This window comes from Engystomops pustulosus, chromosome 3 (assembly GCF_040894005.1).
Source record: "Engystomops pustulosus chromosome 3, aEngPut4.maternal, whole genome shotgun sequence".
NCBI classification, from domain to species: domain Eukaryota; kingdom Metazoa; phylum Chordata; class Amphibia; order Anura; family Leptodactylidae; genus Engystomops; species Engystomops pustulosus.
Window position 1 is genome coordinate 231,982,748 of NC_092413.1, and position 24,019 is coordinate 232,006,766.

Here is a 24,019-nt window from a genome sequence, read left to right on the forward strand (position 1 = left end):
CATTTCCTCCCTCTAACTGTCTGTGTTGCCCCTCTTCATCCCTTCTCTTACTGTATATTTGGCTCTTCCTCCCACATCCTGTCTGTGTTGCCCATCCTCTCCCACCTCCTCTTCCTGTATGTATTTCCCCATCTCCTCCCTCTTCCTGTCTGTGTTGCCCCTCCTCTCCCAACTCCTCTTCCTGTATGTATTTCCCCTTTTCCTCCCTCTTTCTGCCTGTGTTGCCCCTCTTCCTCCCTTCTCTTACTGTATATTTGGCTCTGTCCTCCTCTTCCTGTCTGTGTGCCGATCCTCCTCCATCCTCTTCCTGTATGTATTTCCCCATCTCCACCCTCTTCCTGTCTGTGTTGCCCCACCTCCTCCCTCCTCTTCCTGTATATATTTCCCCTTCTCCTTGGTCTTCTTATCTGTGTGCTCCTCCCCCCTCCTTTTCCTGTATGTATTTCCTCCTCCCTCCTCTTCCTGTAGGTATTTCCTCATTACCTTCCTCTTCTTATCTGTGTGCCCCTCCTCCTCCCTCCTCTGCCTCTATGTATTTACCCATCTCCTTCCTCTTCCTGTCTGTGTTGCCCCTCTTCCTCCCTTCTCTTACTGTATGTATTTCCCCATCTCCTCCCTCTTCATGTCTGTGTTACCCGTTCTCCTCTCTCCTCTTCCTGTATGTATTTCCCCATCTCTCCCTCTGTCTGTCTGTGTTGCCCCTCCTCCTCTCTCCTCTTCATGCATGTATTTCCCCATCTCTCCCTCTTCCTGTCTGTGTTGCCCCTCCTCTCCCACCTCCTCTTTCTGTATTTATTTCCCCATTTCCTCCCTCTTTCTGTCTGTGTTGCCCCTCTTCATCCCTTCTCTTACTGTATATTTGGCTCTGTCCTCCTCTTCCTGTCTATGTGCCCCTCCTCCTCCATCCTCTTCCTGTATGTATTTCCCCCATCTCCTCCCTCTCCTTGCCTGTGTTGCCCCTCCTCCTCCCTACTCTTCCTGTATATACAGTATTTCCCCTTCTCCTTGGTCTTCTTATCTGTTTGCCCCTCCTCCTCCCTCCTTTTCCTGTTCGTATTTCCCCATCTCCTCCCTCTTTCTGTCTGTGTTGTCCCTCTTCCTCCGTTCTCTTGCTGTATAATTGGCTCCATCCTCCTCTTCCTGTCTATGTGCCGATCCTCCTCCATCCTCTTCCTGTATGTATTTACCCATCTCCTCCCTCTTCCTGTCTGTGTTGCCCCACCTCCTCCCTCCTCTTCCTGTATGTATTTCCCCTTCTCCTTGCTCTTCTTATCTGTGTTGCCCCACCTCCTCCCTCCTTTTCCTGTATGTATTTCATCTCCTTCCTCTTCTTATCTGTGTGCCCCTCCTCCTCCCTCCTCTGCCTCTATTTATTTCCCCATCTCCTCCCTTTTACGGTTTGTGTTGCCCCTCCTCCTCCCTCCACTTCCTGTATGCATTTCCCCATCTTCTCCCTCCTCCTGTCTGTGTTGCCCCCAAGCCCTATGCTTCCTTCTCACCACTCAGCACTTCATCTCATGTGACCAGGGTGATGTCATCTAAGGTCCTTTACCCACTAACTTTTGCAAAATGTACCCTACATATGTATCTGATCACATGAAATCACAGTAGCCTCCATGGACTTCTACTCCTCCCCACCCTCAATGGAGGCTGCTGTCATTTCATGTGATCAGATACATACATGGGGTACATTTTTCAACTAGTGGGTAAGTTAGTGGGTAAAGGACTTTAAATAACATTGCCCTGGTCATATGAAATTCTGAATGGTAAGAAGGAAGCACAGGGCTTGCGGAGGAGTATAGACAGGAGGACCCACCCCCTCAGACTGCTGCTAGATCTGGCTGCATGTCAGGTAAGATAAGAAAGTTGATTTTATGGGGATGCGAGGGAAAATATTTTTAGATAAAACAAGGGTGGTGTTTAGTTAATAGGGCTCTATAGGAAACTGTTACTTGCTGTATTTGAGATAAATGTGGTACAGGGTTCCTTTTAAAGCAGTGAGACGCCCCCCATGATTATAGAAGCATCACAGAGGGAGTCTCCTAATTACACTTATGTTGTATATTGCAGAACCCTCAATGGATGGCTGTGACTGAGCTGTCTACACTACAATGGAGGAGCTCCCCCTAGTGGTGGCCGTGAGCTGCCAGATATTTATCATGAGTATTAGTAGAGGAAAAATGGCGCTACAAATGGGTGCGCTTGTAACCCAGAAGATTTTTACCAAAACCACGAATTGGTGTAGAAGAAAGGTAAGTATTTATTAAAAATGGTTAAAATTCGGTTTTAAACAAAGGTGTATTGGTTACGCGTTTCGGGATGGTGTCCCTTCATCAGACCAGTACTACAAAACATGATAACAAAGACAAAATAGATGTACAACAAATAAAATTGAATATATAAAAATAGGTTCACATGCAATGTGACTGGATGAATATATACACATGTGCATAGGAGGCGAACATACAAGGTAGACCTTACAGAGATGGCTAAAAAGGACGTGATACAGCTAAATTAAAACGGCACAAATATATGATGGTATATATATATAAAATGTGTACATGTCATACCCCGGATAAACTAGGGACAGTGATTGAATAAAAAGGTGAGGGTAATGGTAATATAAAGTGAATAAGTGTACAAGATTAAAGAGCAAAAGATAAAATAAATAAAGGGGCTGTAGGGGTTAAGATACTTACAAATTGCAGCGCCCGGCAGGATAAGCTGGAGCTGCAGAATGGGCGCGCGCTGCCGCGCCGACTGTATATAAACAGTTCGGGCGCTGGTACGCGCGCGAATGCACGGTCGAGAGTGCGCATGCGCACTAGGTATTTTGCGGCCCCAGGGAAGTGGCGCGTGCGCAGTGGTGATGGAGGTAATAGACGGAGTGGGAGTGTATAATGCGTTTGCGCAAACATTGGTGCGCCGTATATAGCCACAGGTGGTTAGACTAGGCTGTAACATGTAGTTGCAGCAATGGACACAAAGTATAATTGTTGACCAAAAGATGAGTGATTAACATAACTAGACGCAATTATTGAATAGGAATAATGGATGCATACTTATATAAATATATATGGATAAATGAAATCTAAAACTAAAACATCAAGAAAAATGATTTAAAAGCAAAGGAAATTAATATAATAAGTAATAATGCAGATAATATAAGAAGTAAATATGATAATCTTATATTATCTGCATTATTACTTATTATATTAATTTCCTTTGCTTTTAAATCATTTTTCTTGATGTTTTAGTTTTAGATTTCATTTATCCATATATATTTATATAAGTATGCATCCATTATTCCTATTCAATAATTGCGTCTAGTTATGTTAATCACTCATCTTTTGGTCAACAATTATACTTTGTGTCCATTGCTGCAACTACATGTTACAGCCTAGTCTAACCACCTGTGGCTATATACGGCGCACCAATGTTTGCGCAAACGCATTATACACTCCCACTCCGTCTATTACCTCCATCACCACTGCGCACGCGCCACTTCCCTGGGGCCGCAAAATACCTAGTGCGCATGCGCACTCTCGACCGTGCATTCGCGCGCGTACCAGCGCCCGAACTGTTTATATACAGTCGGCGCGGCAGCGCGCGCCCATTCTGCAGCTCCAGCTTATCCTGCCGGGCGCTGCAATTTGTAAGTATCTTAACCCCTACAGCCCCTTTATTTATTTTATCTTTTGCTCTTTAATCTTGTACACTTATTCACTTTATATTACCATTACCCTCACCTTTTTATTCAATCACTGTCCCTAGTTTATCCGGGGTATGACATGTACACATTTTATATATATATACCATCATATATTTGTGCCGTTTTAATTTAGCTGTATCACGTCCTTTTTAGCCATCTCTGTAAGGTCTACCTTGTATGTTCGCCTCCTATGCACATGTGTATATATTCATCCAGTCACATTGCATGTGAACCTATTTTTATATATTCAATTTTATTTGTTGTACATCTATTTTGTCTTTGTTATCATGTTTTGTAGTACTGGTCTGATGAAGGGACACCATCCCGAAACGCGTAACCAATACACCTTTGTTTAAAACCGAATTTTAACCATTTTTAATAAATACTTACCTTTCTTCTACACCAATTCGTGGTTTTGGTAAAAATCTTCTGGGTTACAAGCGCATCCATTTGTAGCGCCATTTTTCCTCTACTAATACTCTTGTGCTAACGGTTCCAACGGATACCGGTTTTCGGAGCTATTGGGTAGCTGCTGAAGTAACCTGAAGGAATTGTTCTCCACCGAGAAGGATAACCAAGATCCCTACTTCTATATATGCAACTAAGCCAAGTGGCTACCAGGTGAGCACCCTCTATCTCTTACCTGGAAACAAACCATTCAAAACGTTATCACACGAGGCGCCGTCCTCTTCGGTTGTGTTTTTTTGTTCTTTCCTCTTCATTCAGCTTTACCAACAGAACCTTTCTGTTGGGCATCATACAACCGGGAGTGCACAGGCTGACTACGTTTTGTGACCATTCGTGCCCAATACATAAAGTCTCCAGATCCAACTCCAGCGGACAGCAGACGTACTCCTCGTCAACTTACCTGATCAGACTACGATGTGTCCAAAGGACCAAAGATTCCGCGATCGAGAACAAATCTTCATGGACTTTACAAACGCTAAGTACCAACCAGCATGTAACACAAATACTATTGGTGAAACTTCGAGTTCAGATAAAGACACAATCACAACTTTGTTCCTTGAGCTTGAAAGAGCAATGAAAACTGAATCGCAACATCACTTAGACAAGCTCTTTCTGGATACTTACCAGAGAGAGAACATCGTCCCAAGGGGCCTCAGACTCCGTCCTGAACCGGCGTTTAAAAATGACCCCGCCTTCGTTAAATCCTGGGATTCAATATTACATCAATGTTCGATCTCTCTTTTGAAATGCCTTTCCGATAAAAGAGCCACATTAATTAACTCTGCCACTACAGCCATAGACTCCATTATGTCTAAATTAAAAAAATTTGAACATCATCCATTATACGAGATATTAAACAAAAAACTAAAAACAGAGACACAAACACTAGAAAAAGAAATTCTGGACAAAAAAAGAGGCAAACTGGAAAGAGACCGTACTCATGCCTCATCCAATATTAAATACTGGACTAAAGAGAACAAACTGAGAAAAAATACATATAGAATGAATATGAAATCCTATCACTCTAATCCAGTCACACACGATGGCCCTCGATTTTATCCCCACTCAAATAGGCCCATCCAGAACAAAAACCTTGATAATAGACACCAAGGCAATAGAGCACGCCCGCACTATCAACCCGCTGGCTCCAGTAGGACCTTCATATCCTCAAACACATTGTCTTCAGCCCCCATCCTACGAGCCAAACTCAACGGCACAACATTACCAAAAACTATCCCGACTCGAAGCACAACCTCCTCCATACTCCCTGAGACCTCCTCTAATTTTTCCCCTACCCATAGTCCATTAGACCTTAACCTCCCCAGACCAAACCTACCCTCTGGCCTATTTAAAGATCTCAACGACTCTCTGCTTACTACACACAGTAACGGCTCCCAGTCCAGCAGCCCTCTGGAAGAAGCCACATTCTTTACACCTAGAGTTACTCCACTTACCATCACTACTCAAGAGGAACCTGCCCCTCCAGTTCCCTCTTCAAATGAGTCTGGCCAATCTTTTTTAGGGCTTCCTCGGGAAGTCAAAAGGACTCCCACGTTCCACTACTCACCAAACCCGGGTATCAGGGAAACAGTCCATCTAGCGCCCCCATTAGGTCTAAAAAGAAAAAGCCACATAAGAGAGGAAGCAGAGGAGGAAAATTCAGATCCGGACACTCCACCCACACTGGAAGACCTCCTAACAGTGATTCCCAAACAAAAAAGACAAAAATAGTCTGTCCTGAGTTAAAAGACCCACCTATTCCCCCCAGACTGCCCCAAAAGCATCCGTCTACAGACTTAGTCAAAATATTTAACTTATCCAACTATGTGCTTGATGAAATAGAGATCAAGACACTTGAGAAAGGTCTCTCCTTCTGCCCCTCATCCACTTCCAACGATTTCGATCTGTTTGTGGATCTTAACAAATTCGTTCGTAAACTCACCCTTAAACGTCATTTCAATATGACTAACACTAACTCGTCCACTAAGTCTACCAACACTAAACCATCAGTTTCTACCTCCTCTCCATTTACTCACACAGATCTCAAACCTAGGTCCACTTTCTACCCTACCCATCATAAGGGTAACTATATTGACACCTTTTATACGTTGGTTTCTACCGACTTCCAGAATATAGAAGCCCGTAACAAAAGTAAGGTCAGCAAACACAGAAAAAATAACCTTACACTCAAAGAGAAAAAAGCCCTGAAGACACTCTCCAACAATGAAGACATCGTCATAAAATCAGCAGACAAGGGTGGGGGGATTGTTGTTCTCAATAGATCCGACTATATTACTGAATCCCTCCGCTTATTGTCTGACACCAATTTTTATACACAGCTTTCCCATAACCCAACTATGGAGTTCAAATCAGAACTTTATGCCCTATTAGACGAAGGTCACGTTTTAGGCATACTCTCGAAAAAAGAACTACAATACTTAAAATCTGAAGAACCATCCACCCCTATTTTTTATTATTTGCCAAAGGTGCATAAAAATACTCAAAACCCACCAGGTCGTCCCATCATTTCGGGAATCAACTCCCTCACGGCGAACTTGTCACATTACGTAGACCTTTTTCTACAAAAGTATGTACGTAATCTCAAATCGTTCACGCTAGACACCGCAGATCTGATTAGACATATCCTTCCCGTTCCATGGGAGGACTCTTATTTATTCTTAACTATGGACATCTCCTCTCTCTACACAGTCATCCCACATAACCTCGGCGTACATGCCGTATCCCACTTTTTAAGAAGCGACCCAACCATGTCTAATACCCAAAGCAGCTTCTTACTCAGAGCTATTCTCTTTATCCTCACCCACAATTACTTTTCGTTCCAGAACAAAATCTATATACAGCAGAGGGGGACGGCTATGGGCAGCAAGTTCGCCCCTAGTTATGCGAACCTTTTTGTAGGCCTTTTTGAGGAGCTTAACATTTTCACCCATCCACTATTCGAGAGATGCATAGTATACAAACGATATATAGATGATATTTTCATCATTTGGAGGGGTAACAAGGAAGAGGCTCTCGACTTTATCAATAGCATTAATGATAATGATTGGGGCTTAGAATTTACCTCCAACATATCACCAAAAGAAACTGAATTTTTAGACGTCATTGTTTTCCACAACAACCAAAAAATCAACACCAGAACTTTCTTCAAAGCAGTGGACAGTAACAGTTTTCTGGATTTTTCTAGCAACCATTTTAAAAAATGGAAAACTAACATTCCATACGGTCAGTTTAAAAGAATCAGACGCAACTGTACAACTGATGAGGATTATAAGATACAAAGTAATATTCTGTGTAAACGTTTTAGAGCAAAAGGCTATCCTGCTCCCTTACTTTCTTCTGCATGCTCCAAGGCAAGCACTCTCAGCCAATCAGATTGTCTCCAGCCGAGGGCGAAAAATGACTCAGAAATACAGAACGAGATCAATTTCATCACCACTTTTTCAGACAATGGTGGGGAAATCAGGAAAGTTCTTAATAAACATTGGAACCTTTTACTACATGACCCGCACCTTAAGAACGTCCTGCCAATTAACCCCAGAATTACTTTCAGGAGATCCCGGACACTCAAAAACCTCCTCGCCCCCAGTCGCTTACGTATGCCTCAAAATAAAACCACCTCATTCTTTCCTAAAATTTTAGGTAGCTTTAAGTGTGGCCACAGTATGTGCAAATGCTGCGAAACCATCTGTCACAGAAAATCGTCCTTCACATCAAACAATTCGGGTGAATGTTTCCAGATTAGACACTTTCTTAATTGTAGCTCGAACTATGTTATTTACTTGATTGAATGTAGTTGCAGACTACAATACGTGGGTCGTACCATTCAGCCTCTGAGGGAACGGCTGAATAAGCACAGAAGTAATATCAATAACGCCTTCCCTTTACATAGCCTATCCAGACATGCAGCACAATTTCACAAAAGCAACTATAAAGAATTCAAAATAACCCCAATAGAACACATCCCCCCTTCTACTCCACAGAGATATAACTTTCTCATCAAACGTGAGATGTATTGGATTTTTAAACTCCAAACTCTCACACCAGCGGGTCTGAATGAATCTCTTGAAAACATTTTCTAACTCCCCATCACATCCAATATCTATCGTTCCCCTTCTAATATTTATATTATTATTACGAATATCATTATCTAATTTATTCCCCTATCCGTGCTATTTTCCAATTACCATGTTTTTGTAATTACTCTTGCATTATTTGTTCCTTGTATTGTCAATCCATCTTTTAATCATTTTGTATTTATTCTCTGCATTCCTTTCCACTAATCAATTATTTATTCATATTTACTTCTTATATTATCTGCATTATTACTTATTATATTAATTTCCTTTGCTTTTAAATCATTTTTCTTGATGTTTTAGTTTTAGATTTCATTTATCCATATATATTTATATAAGTATGCATCCATTATTCCTATTCAATAATTGCGTCTAGTTATGTTAATCACTCATCTTTTGGTCAACAATTATACTTTGTGTCCATTGCTGCAACTACATGTTACAGCCTAGTCTAACCACCTGTGGCTATATACGGCGCACCAATGTTTGCGCAAACGCATTATACACTCCCACTCCGTCTATTACCTCCATCACCACTGCGCACGCGCCACTTCCCTGGGGCCGCAAAATACCTAGTGCGCATGCGCACTCTCGACCGTGCATTCGCGCGCGTACCAGCGCCCGAACTGTTTATATACAGTCGGCGCGGCAGCGCGCGCCCATTCTGCAGCTCCAGCTTATCCTGCCGGGCGCTGCAATTTGTAAGTATCTTAACCCCTACAGCCCCTTTATTTATTTTATCTTTTGCTCTTTAATCTTGTACACTTATTCACTTTATATTACCATTACCCTCACCTTTTTATTCAATCACTGTCCCTAGTTTATCCGGGGTATGACATGTACACATTTTATATATATATACCATCATATATTTGTGCCGTTTTAATTTAGCTGTATCACGTCCTTTTTAGCCATCTCTGTAAGGTCTACCTTGTATGTTCGCCTCCTATGCACATGTGTATATATTCATCCAGTCACATTGCATGTGAACCTATTTTTATATATTCAATTTTATTTGTTGTACATCTATTTTGTCTTTGTTATCATGTTTTGTAGTACTGGTCTGATGAAGGGACACCATCCCGAAACGCGTAACCAATACACCTTTGTTTAAAACCGAATTTTAACCATTTTTAATAAATACTTACCTTTCTTCTACACCAATTCGTGGTTTTGGTAAAAATCTTCTGGGTTACAAGCGCACCCATTTGTAGCGCCATTTTTCCTCTACTAATACTCTTGTGCTAACGGTTCCAACGGATACCGGTTTTCGGAGCTATTGGGTAGCTGCTGAAGTAACCTGAAGGAATTGTTCTCCACCGAGAAGGATAACCAAGATCCCTACTTCTATATATGCAACTAAGCCAAGTGGCTACCAGGTGAGCACCCTCTATCTCTTACCTGGAAACAAACCATTCAAAACGTTATCACACGAGGCGCCGTCCTCTTCGGTTGTGTTTTTTTGTTCTTTCCTCTTCATTCAGATATTTATCATATGATGGGGACATTTTTGTTTTTCTTCTCTGCAGCTTGGTAACTTTTTTTTTTAATCTATTTGAGACCTTTGTGTTTTATGGGAGATGTTTATGTAGCATTTAATTTACATGAAGGAGGAAGCTCCGCCGTAGATTTACACTTTCCTTGATGTTTGATGCTTCATGAGCTGCAGGTAGAAGGTTATTATATGGGGAGGGTCCTGATATGTAACATTTGTGTTTTTTGTGTGTTTGTAACTTTTGAAATAAATTTGATTTATTCAAAAACTTCTCTATAAAATGTAATGAAAAAACAGAAAAATAAATGGCGGTGCAGGAGCCGGCACCTGATACTACATTGGACACTGCCTTCTACCATCATGGGGGACACCGTGCAGAATATTGGGGCACATTTACTAAGGGTCTTGCGGCCGCGATTCTGTCGGTGTTCCCAAAATTTCCGTTTTGCGACAAATTCCCCCGGGTTATTGGCGCACGCCATCGGATTGTGGCGCTTCGGCGCCGGCTTGCACGCAACAGAAATCGGGGGCGTGGGAGTCGGACAACCTGACGGATTTGGAGAAAACCACGGAATTTAAAAAACTAAATGTGTTGCAAGATCACGCACTCACATGCACCAGGAAGAAGAAGGTGAACTCTGGCGGACCTCCGCGCAGCAGCGACACTTGCAGGAAATTGGACGCACGATCTTAGTGAATCGTGGCAGCTCCGAATCCTCGTCGGACAACGCACCACGGGATCGCGACAGGCCCGGGTAAGTAAATGTGCCCCATTGTTTTGTTGTTTTTCAAGTATAGGACATCTAGCCCCAGATTACTGATGGCAGACTGGGTTAGGGCATCTCCGGATGAGATGTTGTTCTCTTTCCCCGGCGGACGCTCTATGTCAGTGATGGCTAACCTATGGCACTGGTGCCAGAGGTGGCACCCAGAGCCCTTTCTGTGGGCACTTAGGCCATCACCAGAGATGACTCCAGGTATCTACCTGTAGTCCCAGACAGCCCAGGACTTGCTGTGCACAGAGGTATTTTAAAGTGACAGGGCTACCTGGGACTATTTTCTGCTTTATTGGTGTCCTCAGGTGCTGGTATCAATGAAAACTGTGACAGAGAAGGGAGTTTAAATCACAAATTAAATTTCTGTGTTGGCACTTTGCAATAATTGAGCGTGTCTTTGTTGTAGTTTGGGCACTCAGCCTCTAAAAGGTTCGCCATCACTGCTCTATGTTGATCATGTCTTCTGCGCTCTTTGGATTTCCTCCTCGTTTGGCTTTCTGACCCGTCTGTATTTGCTTGCGCTGATTTGGTTTTACCTGTTCTACTCTACCACTGCCTGATTCCTGACCTATACTAGATACACAATGGGGGTCATTTACTAAGGGCCCGATTCGCGTTTTCCCGACGCGTTACCCGAATATTTCCGATTTGCGCCAATTTTTCCTGAATAGCCCCGAGATTTTGGCACACGTGATCGGATTGTGGCGCATCTGCGCTGGCATGCAGGCGACGGAAATCGGGGGGTGTGGCCGAACGAAAACCCGACAGATTCCGAAAAACCGCCGCATTTAAGACAAAAAATGTGTTGCGAAAATTACACTCACCTTCACCAGGTATAGGCCGGTGAATTTCAGGGCATTCCAGCACGCCTCTGGGGAACTTCAGCGCATCAGCGACACCTGGTGGACGGCGGAGGGACTGCCTTAGTGAATCCTGGCCGGACCCGAATCCACCGCAGAGAACGCGCCACTGGATCGAGAACGGACCGGGTAAGTAAATCTGCCCCAATAGCTGTATGTTGCGCCGCTAGAGAAGAAGATTGCTATTGAGGACACTTGGCTAAAAAACCTACTCCTTAACCATCTATGGCTCATGTCACTAGATATAAGAATTTCTAGCATCAAAACCTATAGATATCACGTAAAAATAGACTGAAATATCAAGAGGCATCTCAGGAGCAGGGTCAGAGCGATAGGGGGTGGGGGGTTGTTGTCACTGCCTCTCCTTGGGCTCCGCTAGGGTCTCCACCGGACTATGAACTTTCTATGGCAGGTGAGTTCCAGATTGTAAGAAGTTCAGCAAAACTTGAATCCCAGAGAAAGATACAAGGCACTGCGGCATCTAGTGGACATCCCTGCTGGACAGTTCAGAGGAACAACCAGACCGGACCTTCATCAGGACATCCTGATGAGAAGATAGGACTGCTCAAATACAAAGACCACAAGATGGGAGGGTCATGAACGTACTTACCTCTAGCAGTGAACTGCAGGTGTGAGCAGGTGGGTCACACAACATCCCTGAATCCTGCACAAGTTCATGTAAATTTGCATCTGTCACCAGGAAGGAGGGTGAGAGTTCACTATGTGTCAGTCCATGCTGTGGATGGTGTGAGCTCACACTGCTGTGTCCTGTGTCGGTCCATGCTCTGGATGCTGTGAGCTCACACTGCTGTGTCCTGTGTCAGTCCATGCTTTGGATGATGTGAGCTCACACTGCTGTGTCCTGTGTCAGTCCATGCTCTATATGGGGTGAGCTGCTACTGCCAGTAGCCCGGACAATTTCATTCATGGAATGGTGAGATCTATCTATGCTCTGGATGGTGTGAGCTCACACTGCTGGGTCCTGTGCCAGTCCATGCTGTGGATGTTGTCAGTTCACACTGCTGTGTCCTGTGCCAGCCCATGCTCTGGATAGTGTGAGCTCACACTGCTGTCTGTATCCTGTGCCAGTCCATGCTGTGGATGGTATGAGCTCACACTGCTGTGTCCTGTGCCAGTCCATGCTCTGGATGCTGTGAGCTCACACTGCTGTGTCCTGTGCCAGCCCATGCTCTGGATAGTGTGAGCTCACACTGCTGTCTGTATCCTGTGCCAGTCCATGCTGTGGATGCTGTGAGCTCACACTGCTGTGTCCTGTGTCGGTCCATGCTCTGGATGCTGTGAGCTCACACTGCTGTGTCCTGTGCCAGTCCATGCTCTGGATGCTGTGAGCTCACACTGCTGTGTCCTGTGCCAGCCCATGCTCTGTATAGTGTGAGCTCACACTGCTGTGTCCTGTGCCAGCCCATGCTCTGGATAGTGTGAGCTCACACTGCTGTCTGTATCCTGTGCCACTCCATGCTCTGGATGCTGTGAGCTCACACCGCTGTGTCCTGTGCCAGTCCATGCTCTGGATGGTGTGAGCTCACACTGCTGTGTCCTGTGTCGGTCCATGCTCTGGATGGTGTGAGCTCACACTGCTGTGTCCTGTGTTGGTCCATGCTCTGGATGCTGTGAGCTCACACTGCTGTGTCCTGTGTCGGTCCATGCTCTGGATGCTGTGAGCTCACACTGCTGTGTCCTGTGCCAGTCCATGCTCTGGATAGTGTGAGCTCACACTGCTGTGTCCTGTGCCTTTGGATGGTGGAGGATGGAGGTGATGATCCCCTTGTTCCTGCTCCTGCTCTCAGCAGCTGCTCTTCTTCCGGTGGAAGGCCTCTTGGACAGCAGTGTGAGTAATGGCGGAGTGTTGTGTTTTATCTTATGTTTTTCTTATTTATATAATATTACATTATTATTGCGTCTTGTTACAAAATGTCTGTGTTTTCCTTTATAACCTCCCAAAACTGACTTCTTAAAGACTTTCTGTGTCAGTAAAAGTCCTGCCTTTCTTTTCTCCGATAGAACAGATTGTAAAGCTCTACCTAAAGGACCGGTCTACTTACAGGAGGTATAGCTCTACCTAGAGGACCGGACTACTTACAGGAGGTATAGCTCTACCTAGAGGACCGGACTACTTACAGGGAGTATAGCTCTACCTAGAGGACCGGTCTACTTACAGGGAGTATAGCTCTACCTAGAGGACCGGTCTACTTACAGGAGGTATAGCTCTACCTAGAGGACCGGTCTACTTACAGGAGGTATAGCTCTACCTAAAGGACCGGTCTACTTACAGGAGGTATAGCTCTACCTAAAGGACCGGTCTACTTACAGGAGGTATAGCTCTACCTAGAGGACCGGACTACTTACAGGGGGTATAGGTCTACCTAGAGGACCGGACTACTTACAGGGAGTATAGCTCTACCTAGAGGACCGGTCTACTTACAGGAGGTATAGCTCTACCTAGAGGACCGGTCTACTTACAGGAGGTATAGCTCTACCTAGAGGACCGGACTACTTACAGGAGGTATAGCTCTACCTAAAGGACCGGTCTACTTACAGGAGGTATAGCTCTACCTAAAGGACCGGTCTACTTACAGGAGGTATAGCTCTACCTAGAGGACCGGACTACTTACAGGAGGTATAGCTCTACCTAGAGGACCGGTCTACTTACAGGAGGTATAGCTCTACCTAGAGGACCGGTCTACTTACAGGAGGTATAGCTCTACCTAGAGGACCGGACTACTTACAGGGGGTATAGCTCTACCTAAAGGACCGGTCTACTTACAGGAGGTATAGCTCTACCTAGAGGACCGGTCTACTTACAGGAGGTATAGCTCTACCTAGAGGACCGGACTACTTACAGGGAGTATAACTCTACCTAGAGGACCGGACTACATACAGGAGGCATAGCTCTACCTAGAGGACCGGTCTACTTACAGGGAGTATAGCTCTACCTAGAGGACCGGACTACATACAGGAGGTATAGCTCTACCTAGAGGACCGGTCTACTTACAGGAGGTATAGCTCTACCTAGAGGACCGGACTGCTTACAGGGAGTATAGCTCTACCTAGAGGACCGGACTACTTACAGGGGGTATAGCTCTACCTAGAGGACCGGACTGCTTACAGGGTGTATAGCTCTACCTAGAGGACCGGTCTACTTACAGGGAGTATAGCTCTACCTAGAGGACCGGACTACTTACAGGGAGTATAGCTCTACCTAGAGGACCGGACTACTTACAGGGGGTATAGCTCTACCTAGAGGACCGGACTACTTACAGGAGGTATAGCTCTACCTAGAGGACCGGACTACTTACAGGAGGTATAGCTCTACATAGAGGACCGGTCTACTTACAGGGGGTATAGCTCTACCTAGAGGACCGGACTACTTACAGGGGGTATAGCTCTACCTAGAGGACCGGACTGCTTACAGGGAGTATAGCTCTACCTAGAGGACCGGACTACTTACAGGGAGTATAGCTCTACCTAGAGGACCGGTCTACTTACAGGGAGTATAGCTCTACCTAGAGGACCGGACTACATACAGGAGGTATAGCTCTACCTAGAGGACCGGTCTACTTACAGGAGGTATAGCTCTACCTAGAGGACCGGACTGCTTACAGGGAGTATAGCTCTACCTAGAGGACCGGACTACTTACAGGGGGTATAGCTCTACCTAGAGGACCGGTCTACTTACAGGGAGTATAGCTCTACCTAGAGGACCGGACTACTTACAGGGAGTATAGCTCTACCTAGAGGACCGGACTACTTACAGGGGGTATAGCTCTACCTAGAGGACCGGACTACTTACAGGAGGTATAGCTCTACCTAGAGGACCGGACTACTTACAGGAGGTATAGCTCTACATAGAGGACCGGTCTACTTACAGGGGGTATAGCTCTACCTAGAGGACCGGACTACTTACAGGGGGTATAGCTCTACCTAGAGGACCGGTCTACTTACAGGAGGTATAGCTCTACCTAGAGGACCGGACTACTTACAGGGAGTATAGCTCTACCTAGAGGACCGGTCTACTTACAGGAGGTATAGCTCTACCTAGAGGACCGGACTACTTACAAGAGGTATAGCTCTACCTAGAGGACCGGACTACTTACAGGGGGTATAGCTCTACCTAGAGGACCGGACTACTTACAGGGGGTATAGCTCTACCTAGAGGACCGGTCTACTTACAGGAGGTATAGCTCTACCTAGAGGACCGGACTACTTACAGGGAGTATAGCTCTACCTAGAGGACCGGTCTACTTACAGGAGGTATAGCTCTACCTAGAGGACCGGACTACTTACAGGAGGTATAGCTCTACCTAGAGGACCGGACTACTTACAAGAGGTATAGCTCTACCTAGAGGACCGGACTACTTACAGGGAGTATAGCTCTACCTAGAGGACTGGACTACTTACAGGGAGTATAGCTCTACCTAGAGGACCGGACTGCTTACAGGGAGTATAGCTCTACCTAGAGGACCGGACTACTTACAGGGAGTATAGCTCTACCTAGAGGACCGGACTGCTTACAGGGAGTATAGCTCTACCTAGAGGACCGGGCTACTTACAGGGAGTATAGCTCTACCTAGAGGACCGGACTGCTTACAGGGAGTATAGCTCTACCTAGAGGACCGGACTACTTACAGGAGGTATAGCTCTACCTAGAGGACCGGACTACTTACAGGGAGTATAGCTCTACCTAGAGGACCGGACTACTTACAGGAGGTATAGCTCTACCTAGAGGACCGGACTACTTACAGGGAGTATAGCTCTACCTAGAGGACCGGTCTACTTACAGGGAGTATAGCTCTACCTAGAGGACCGGACAACATACAGGAGGCATAGCTCTACCTAGAGGACCGGACTACTTACAGGGAGTATAGCTCTACCTAGAGGACCGGTCTACTTACAGGGAGTATAGCTCTACCTAGAGGACCGGACAACATACAGGAGGCATAGCTCTACCTAGAGGACCGGACTACTTACAGGGAGTATAGCTCTACCTAGAGGACCGGACTACTTACAGGGGGTATAGCTCTACCTAGAGGACCGGACTACTTACAGGAGGTATAGCTCTACCTAGAGGACCGGACTACTTACAGGGGGTATAGCTCTACCTAGAGGACCGGACTACTTACAGGGGGTATAGCTCTACCTAGAGGACCGGTCTACTTACAGGAGGTATAGCTCTACCTAGAGGACCGGACTACTTACAGGGAGTATAGCTCTACCTAGAGGACCGGTCTACTTACAGGAGGTATAGCTCTACCTAGAGGACCGGACTACTTACAGGAGGTATAGCTCTACCTAGAGGACCGGACTACTTACAAGAGGTATAGCTCTACCTAGAGGACCGGACTACTTACAGGGAGTATAGCTCTACCTAGAGGACCGGACTACTTACAGGGAGTATAGCTCTACCTAGAGGACCGGACTGCTTACAGGGAGTATAGCTCTACCTAGAGGACCGGACTACTTACAGGGAGTATAGCTCTACCTAGAGGACCGGACTGCTTACAGGGAGTATAGCTCTACCTAGAGGACCGGGCTACTTACAGGGAGTATAGCTCTACCTAGAGGACCGGACTGCTTACAGGGAGTATAGCTCTACCTAGAGGACCGGACTACTTACAGGAGGTATAGCTCTACCTAGAGGACCGGACTACTTACAGGGAGTATAGCTCTACCTAGAGGACCGGACTACTTACAGGAGGTATAGCTCTACCTAGAGGACCGGACTACTTACAGGGAGTATAGCTCTACCTAGAGGACCGGACTACTTACAGGGAGTATAGCTCTACCTAGAGGACCGGTCTGCTTACAGGGAGTATAGCTCTACCTAGAGGACCGGACTACTTACAGGGAGTATAGCTCTACCTAGAGGACCGGTCTACTTACAGGGGGTATAGCTCTACCTAGTGGACCGGTCTACTTACAGGAGGTATAGCTCTACCTAGAGGACCGGACTACTTACAGGAGGTATAGCTCTACCTAGAGGACCGGTCTACTTACAGGGAGTATAGCTCTACCTAGAGGACCGGACAACATACAGGAGGCATAGCTCTACCTAGAGGACCGGACTACTTACAGGGAGTATAGCTCTACCTAGAGGACCGGACTACTTACAGGGGGTATAGCTCTACCTAGAGGACCGGACTACTTACAGGAGGTATAGCTCTACCTAGAGGACCGGTCTACTTACAGGGAGTATAGCTCTACCTAGAGGACCGGACAACATACAGGAGGCATAGCTCTACCTAGAGGACCGGACTACTTACAGGAGGTATAGCTCTACCTAGAGGACCGGTCTACTTACAGGAGGTATAGCTCTACCTAGAGGACCGGACTACTTACAGGAGGTATAGCTCTACCTAGAGGACCGGTCTACTTACAGGGAGTATAGCTCTACCTAGAGGACCGGACAACATACAGGAGGCATAGCTCTACCTAGAGGACCGGACTACTTACAGGGAGTATAGCTCTACCTAGAGGACCGGACTACTTACAGGGGGTATAGCTCTACCTAGAGGACCGGACTACTTACAGGAGGTATAGCTCTACCTAGAGGACCGGACTACTTACAGGGGGTATAGCTCTACCTAGAGGACCGGACTACTTACAGGGAGTATAGCTCTACCTAGAGGACCGGGCTACTTACAGGGAGTATAGCTCTACCTAGAGGACCGGACTGCTTACAGGGAGTATAGCTCTACCTAGAGGACCGGACTACTTACAGGAGGTATAGCTCTACCTAGAGGACCGGACTACTTACAGGGAGTATAGCTCTACCTAGAGGACCGGACTACTTACAGGAGGTATAGCTCTACCTAGAGGACCGGACTACTTACAGGGAGTATAGCTCTACCTAGAGGACCGGACTACTTACAGGAGGTATAGCTCTACCTAGAGGACCGGACTACTTACAGGGAGTATAGCTCTACCTAGAGGACCGGACTACTTACAGGGAGTATAGCTCTACCTAGAGGACCGGTCTGCTTACAGGGAGTATAGCTCTACCTAGAGGACCGGACTACTTACAGGGAGTATAGCTCTACCTAGAGGACCGGTCTACTTACAGGGGGTATAGCTCTACCTAGTGGACCGGTCTACTTACAGGAGGTATAGCTCTACCTAGAGGACCGGACTACTTACAGGGAGTATAGCTCTACCTAGAGGACCGGACTACTTACAGGGAGTATAGCTCTACCTAGAGGACCGGACTACTTACAGGGAGTATAGCTCTACCTAGAGGACCGGTCTACTTACAGGGGGTATAGCTCTACCTAGTGGACCGGTCTACTTACAGGAGGTATAGCTCTACCTAGAGGACCGGACTACTTACAGGGGGTATAGCTCTACCTAAAGGACCGGTCTACTTACAGGAGGTATAGCTCTACATAGAGGACCGGGCTACTTACCGGGAGTATAACTCTACATAGAGGACCGGTCTACTTACAGGATGTATAACTCTACCTAGAGGACCGGACTACTTACAGGGGGTATAGCTCTACCTAGAGGACCGGACTACTTACAGGAGGTATAGCTCTACCTAGAGGACCGGACTACTTACAGGGAGTATAGCTCTACCTAGAGGACCGGACTACTTACAGGAGGTATAGCTCTACCTAGAGGACCGGACTACTTACAGGAGGTATAGCTCTACCTAGAGGACCGGACTACTTACAGGGAGTATAACTCTACCTAGAGGACCGGAATACTTACAGGGGGTATAGCTCTACATAGAGGACCGGACTACTTACAGGGAGTATAGCTCTACCTAGAGGACCGGACTACTTACAGGAGGTATAGCTCTACCTAGAGGACCGGACTACTTACAGGAGGTATAGCTCTACCTAGAGGACCGGACTACTTACAGGGGGTATAGCTCTACATAGAGGACCGGACTACTTACAGGGAGTATAGCTCTACCTAGAGGACCGGACTACTTACAGGAGGTATAGCTCTACCTAGAGGACCGGACTACTTACAGGAGGTATAGCTCTACATAGAGGACCGGACTACTTACAGGGAGTATAGCTCTACCTAGAGGACCGGACTACTTACAGGAGGTATAGCTCTACCTAGAGGACCGGACTACTTACAGGGAGTATAGCTCTACCTAGAGGACCGGACTACTTACAGGAGGTATAGCTCTACCTAGAGGACCGGACTACTTACAGGAGGTATAGCTCTACCTAGAGGACCGGACTACTTACAGGGAGTATAGCTCTACCTAGAGGACCGGACTACTTACAGGGAGTATAGCTCTACCTAGAGGACCGGTCTGCTTACAGGGAGTATAGCTCTACCTAGAGGACCGGACTACTTACAGGGAGTATAGCTCTACCTAGAGGACCGGTCTACTTACAGGGGGTATAGCTCTACCTAGTGGACCGGTCTACTTACAGGAGGTATAGCTCTACCTAGAGGACCGGACTACTTACAGGGAGTATAGCTCTACCTAGAGGACCGGACTACTTACAGGGAGTATAGCTCTACCTAGAGGACCGGACTACTTACAGGGAGTATAGCTCTACCTAGAGGACCGGTCTACTTACAGGGGGTATAGCTCTACCTAGTGGACCGGTCTACTTACAGGAGGTATAGCTCTACCTAGAGGACCGGACTACTTACAGGGGGTATAGCTCTACCTAAAGGACCGGTCTACTTACAGGAGGTATAGCTCTACATAGAGGACCGGGCTACTTACCGGGAGTATAACTCTACATAGAGGACCGGTCTACTTACAGGATGTATAACTCTACCTAGAGGACCGGACTACTTACAGGGGGTATAGCTCTACCTAGAGGACCGGACTACTTACAGGAGGTATAGCTCTACCTAGAGGACCGGACTACTTACAGGGAGTATAGCTCTACCTAGAGGACCGGACTACTTACAGGAGGTATAGCTCTACCTAGAGGACCGGACTACTTACAGGAGGTATAGCTCTACCTAGAGGACCGGACTACTTACAGGGAGTATAACTCTACCTAGAGGACCGGAATACTTACAGGGGGTATAGCTCTACATAGAGGACCGGACTACTTACAGGGAGTATAGCTCTACCTAGAGGACCGGACTACTTACAGGAGGTATAGCTCTACCTAGAGGACCGGACTACTTACAGGAGGTATAGCTCTACCTAGAGGACCGGACTACTTACAGGGGGTATAGCTCTACATAGAGGACCGGACTACTTACAGGGAGTATAGCTCTACCTAGAGGACCGGACTACTTACAGGAGGTATAGCTCTACCTAGAGGACCGGACTACTTACAGGAGGTATAGCTCTACATAGAGGACCGGACTACTTACAGGGAGTATAGCTCTACCTAGAGGACCGGACTACTTACCGGGAGTATAGCTCTACCTAGAGGACCGGACTGCTTACAGGGTGTATAGCTCTACCTAGAGGACCGGACTTCTTACAGGGAGTATAGCTCTACCTAGAGGACCGGACTGCTTACAGGGAGTATAGCTCTACCTAGAGGACCGGTCTACTTACAGGAGGTATAGCTCTACCTAGAGGACCGGACTACTTACAGGGAGTATAGCTCTACCTAGAGGACCGGACTACTTACAGGGAGTATAGCTCTACCTAGAGGACCGGACTGCTTACAGGGAGTATAGCTCTACCTAGAGGACCGGACTACTTACAGGAGGTATAGCTCTACCTAGAGGACCAGACTACTTACAGGGAGTATAGCTCTACCTAGAGGACCGGACTACTTACAGGAGGTATAGCTCTACCTAGAGGACCGGACTACTTACCGGGGGTATAGCTCTACCTAGAGGACCGGACTACTTACAGGGAGTATAGCTCTACCTAGAGGACCGGTCTACTTACAGGGAGTATAGCTCTACCTAGTGGACCGGTCTACTTACAGGAGGTATAGCTCTACCTAGAGGACCGGACTACTTGCAGGGAGTATAGCTCTACCTAGAGGACCGGACTACTTACAGGAGGTATAGCTCTACCTAGAGGACCGGTCTACTTACAGGAGGTATAGCTCTACCTAGAGGACCGGTCTACTTACAGGAGGTATAGCTCTGCCTAGAGGACCGGTCTACTTACAGGGAGTATAGCTCTACCTAGAGGACCGGACTACATACAGGAGGTATAGCTCTACCTAGAGGACCGGACTACTTACAGGGAGTATAACTCTACCTAGAGGACCGGAATACTTACAGGGAGTATAGCTCTACCTAGAGGACCGGTCTACTTACAGGAGGTATAGCTCTGCCTAGAGGACCGGTCTACTTACAGGGGGTATAGCTCTACCTAGAGGACCGGTCTACTTACAGGGGGTATAACTCTACCTAGAGGACCGGTCTACTTACAGGGAGTATAGCTCTACCTAGAGGACCGGTCTACTTACAGGGGGTATAGGTCTACCTAGAGGACCGGTCTACTTACAGGGAGTATAGCTCTACCTAGAGGACCGGACTACTTACAGGAGGTATAGCTCTACCTAGATGACCGGTCTACTTACAGGGAGTATAACTTTACCTAGAGGACCGGACTACTTACAGGGGGTATAGCTCTACCTAGAGGACCGGTCTACTTACAGGGAGTATAACTTTACCTAGAGGACCGGACTACTTACAGGGGGTATAGCTCTACCTAGAGGACCGGTCTACTTACAGGAGGTATAGCTCTACCTAGAGGACCGGTCTACTTACAGGAGGTATAGCTCTGCCTAGAGGACCGGTCTACTTACAGGAGGTATAGCTCTACCTAGAGGACCGGTCTACTTACAGGGGGTATAGCTCTACCTAGAGGACCGGTCTACTTACAGGGGGTATAGGTCTACCTAGAGGACCGGTCTACTTACAGGGAGTATAGCTCTACCTAGAGGACCGGTCTACTTACAGGAGGTATAGCTCTACCTAGAGGACCGGTCTACTTACCGGGAGTATAACTCTACATAGAGGACCGGACTACTTACCGGGAGTATAACTCTACTTAGAGGACCGGTCTACTTACAGGAGGTATAACTCTACATAGAGGACCGGACTACTTACCGGGAGTATAACTCTACTTAGAGGACCGGACTACTTACAGGAGGTATAACTCTACCTAGAGGAACGGACTACTTACTGGGAGTATAACTCTACATAGAGGACCGGTCTACTTACAGAGAGTATAACTCTACATAGAGGACCGGACTACTTACCGGGAGTATAACTCTACATAGAGGACCGGTCTACTTACAGTGAGTATAACTCTACCTAGAGGACCGGCCTACTTACAGGGGATATAGCTCTACCTAGCGGACCGGACTACTTACAGGGGGTATAGCTCTACCTAGAGGACCGGTCTACTTACAGGAGGTATAGCTCTACCTAGAGGACCGGTCTACTTACAGGGGGTATAGCTCTACCTAGAGGACCGGACTACTTACAGGGGGTTTAGCTCTACCTAGAGGACCGGACTACTTACAGGGAGTATAACTCTACCTAGAGGACCGGACTACTTACAGGAGGTATAGCTCTACCTAGAGGACCGGACTACTTACAGGAGGTATAGCTCTGCCTAGAGGACCGGTCTACTTACAGGGAGTATAGCTCTACCTAGAGGACCGGACTACTTACAGGGAGTATAGCTCTACCTAGAGGACCGGTCTACTTACAGGAGGTATAACTCTACCTAGAGGACCGGTCTACTTACAGGAGGTATAGCTCTACCTAGAGGACCGGACTACTTACAGGAGGTATAACTCTACCTAGAGGACCGGTCTACTTACAGGATGTATAACTCTACCTAGAGGACCGGTCTACTTACAGGAGGTATAACTCTACCTAGAGGACCGGACTACTTACAGGAGGTATAGCTCTACCTAAAAAAAATATGACTTACATGGCGCAGCTCTACCTTTTGGATCGCTCTATTTATATGGGGTAGCTCTATCCTGAAGGGTCGCTATATTCCCAGGGCAGCTCTATCTTGAGTAGTGATCTATGTACAGCTCAGCTCTCCTTAGGTGACGGCTCGTCTCACAGGACTGATGTGTGTATCTGACCCCTCTAGAAACACGGCAGCTCTTATCAGTTTATTTCTGATCTCTCCACCTTCTAACGGTCACAACAATTTTACTTTTCCATTTACAGATCTGTGTGAGGGCTTGTCTTCTGCGGGGCAAACTATACTTATCATTGTCACCATTTTATATTCTTTGCAGTTTACTGGGAAGCTGGAAATTTATTCCAAATCCAATGGAAAAGACTGTAAATAAATATAGGAATAAATGTAGTTGCGCTGTTTTCTTCCGGGCTTGTTTTTTGCGGCTTCCCCCGTGCAGGTCTGATCACGCCTCCTCTTTATCCTTAGAGTCGGGATGACATCGGTCAGACATCACCTAATCTATATAGTTTTCTTATGTTTGAACACCTTTAAAATAGTAAAAAATATCTTTGTATCCTGATAATCTGCTCCATAAATGTACATACTGCGATGTATGGGGCAGGGTAAGGAGTCATTTTTGTGGGATGAGCTGATATTTTCATTGATAAGGACCTGTCCATCCTTTATATGGAAACTTCTGGCATTGTGTGAGGTGGTGACACCTTGTTCATGATTCCATCTGTTTATGTAGGTGTAGGTATTC

At 46.5% G+C, this 24,019-nt stretch overlaps 1 long non-coding RNA gene across 1 annotated transcript in view; it reads left to right on the plus strand.

The window, feature by feature from the left end:
- The window catches only part of LOC140120751 (uncharacterized), a 99,066-nt gene that overhangs the window by 64,558 nt on the left and 10,489 nt on the right, over positions 1–24,019 (plus strand). The gene's annotated exons all lie outside the window — the stretch shown is intronic.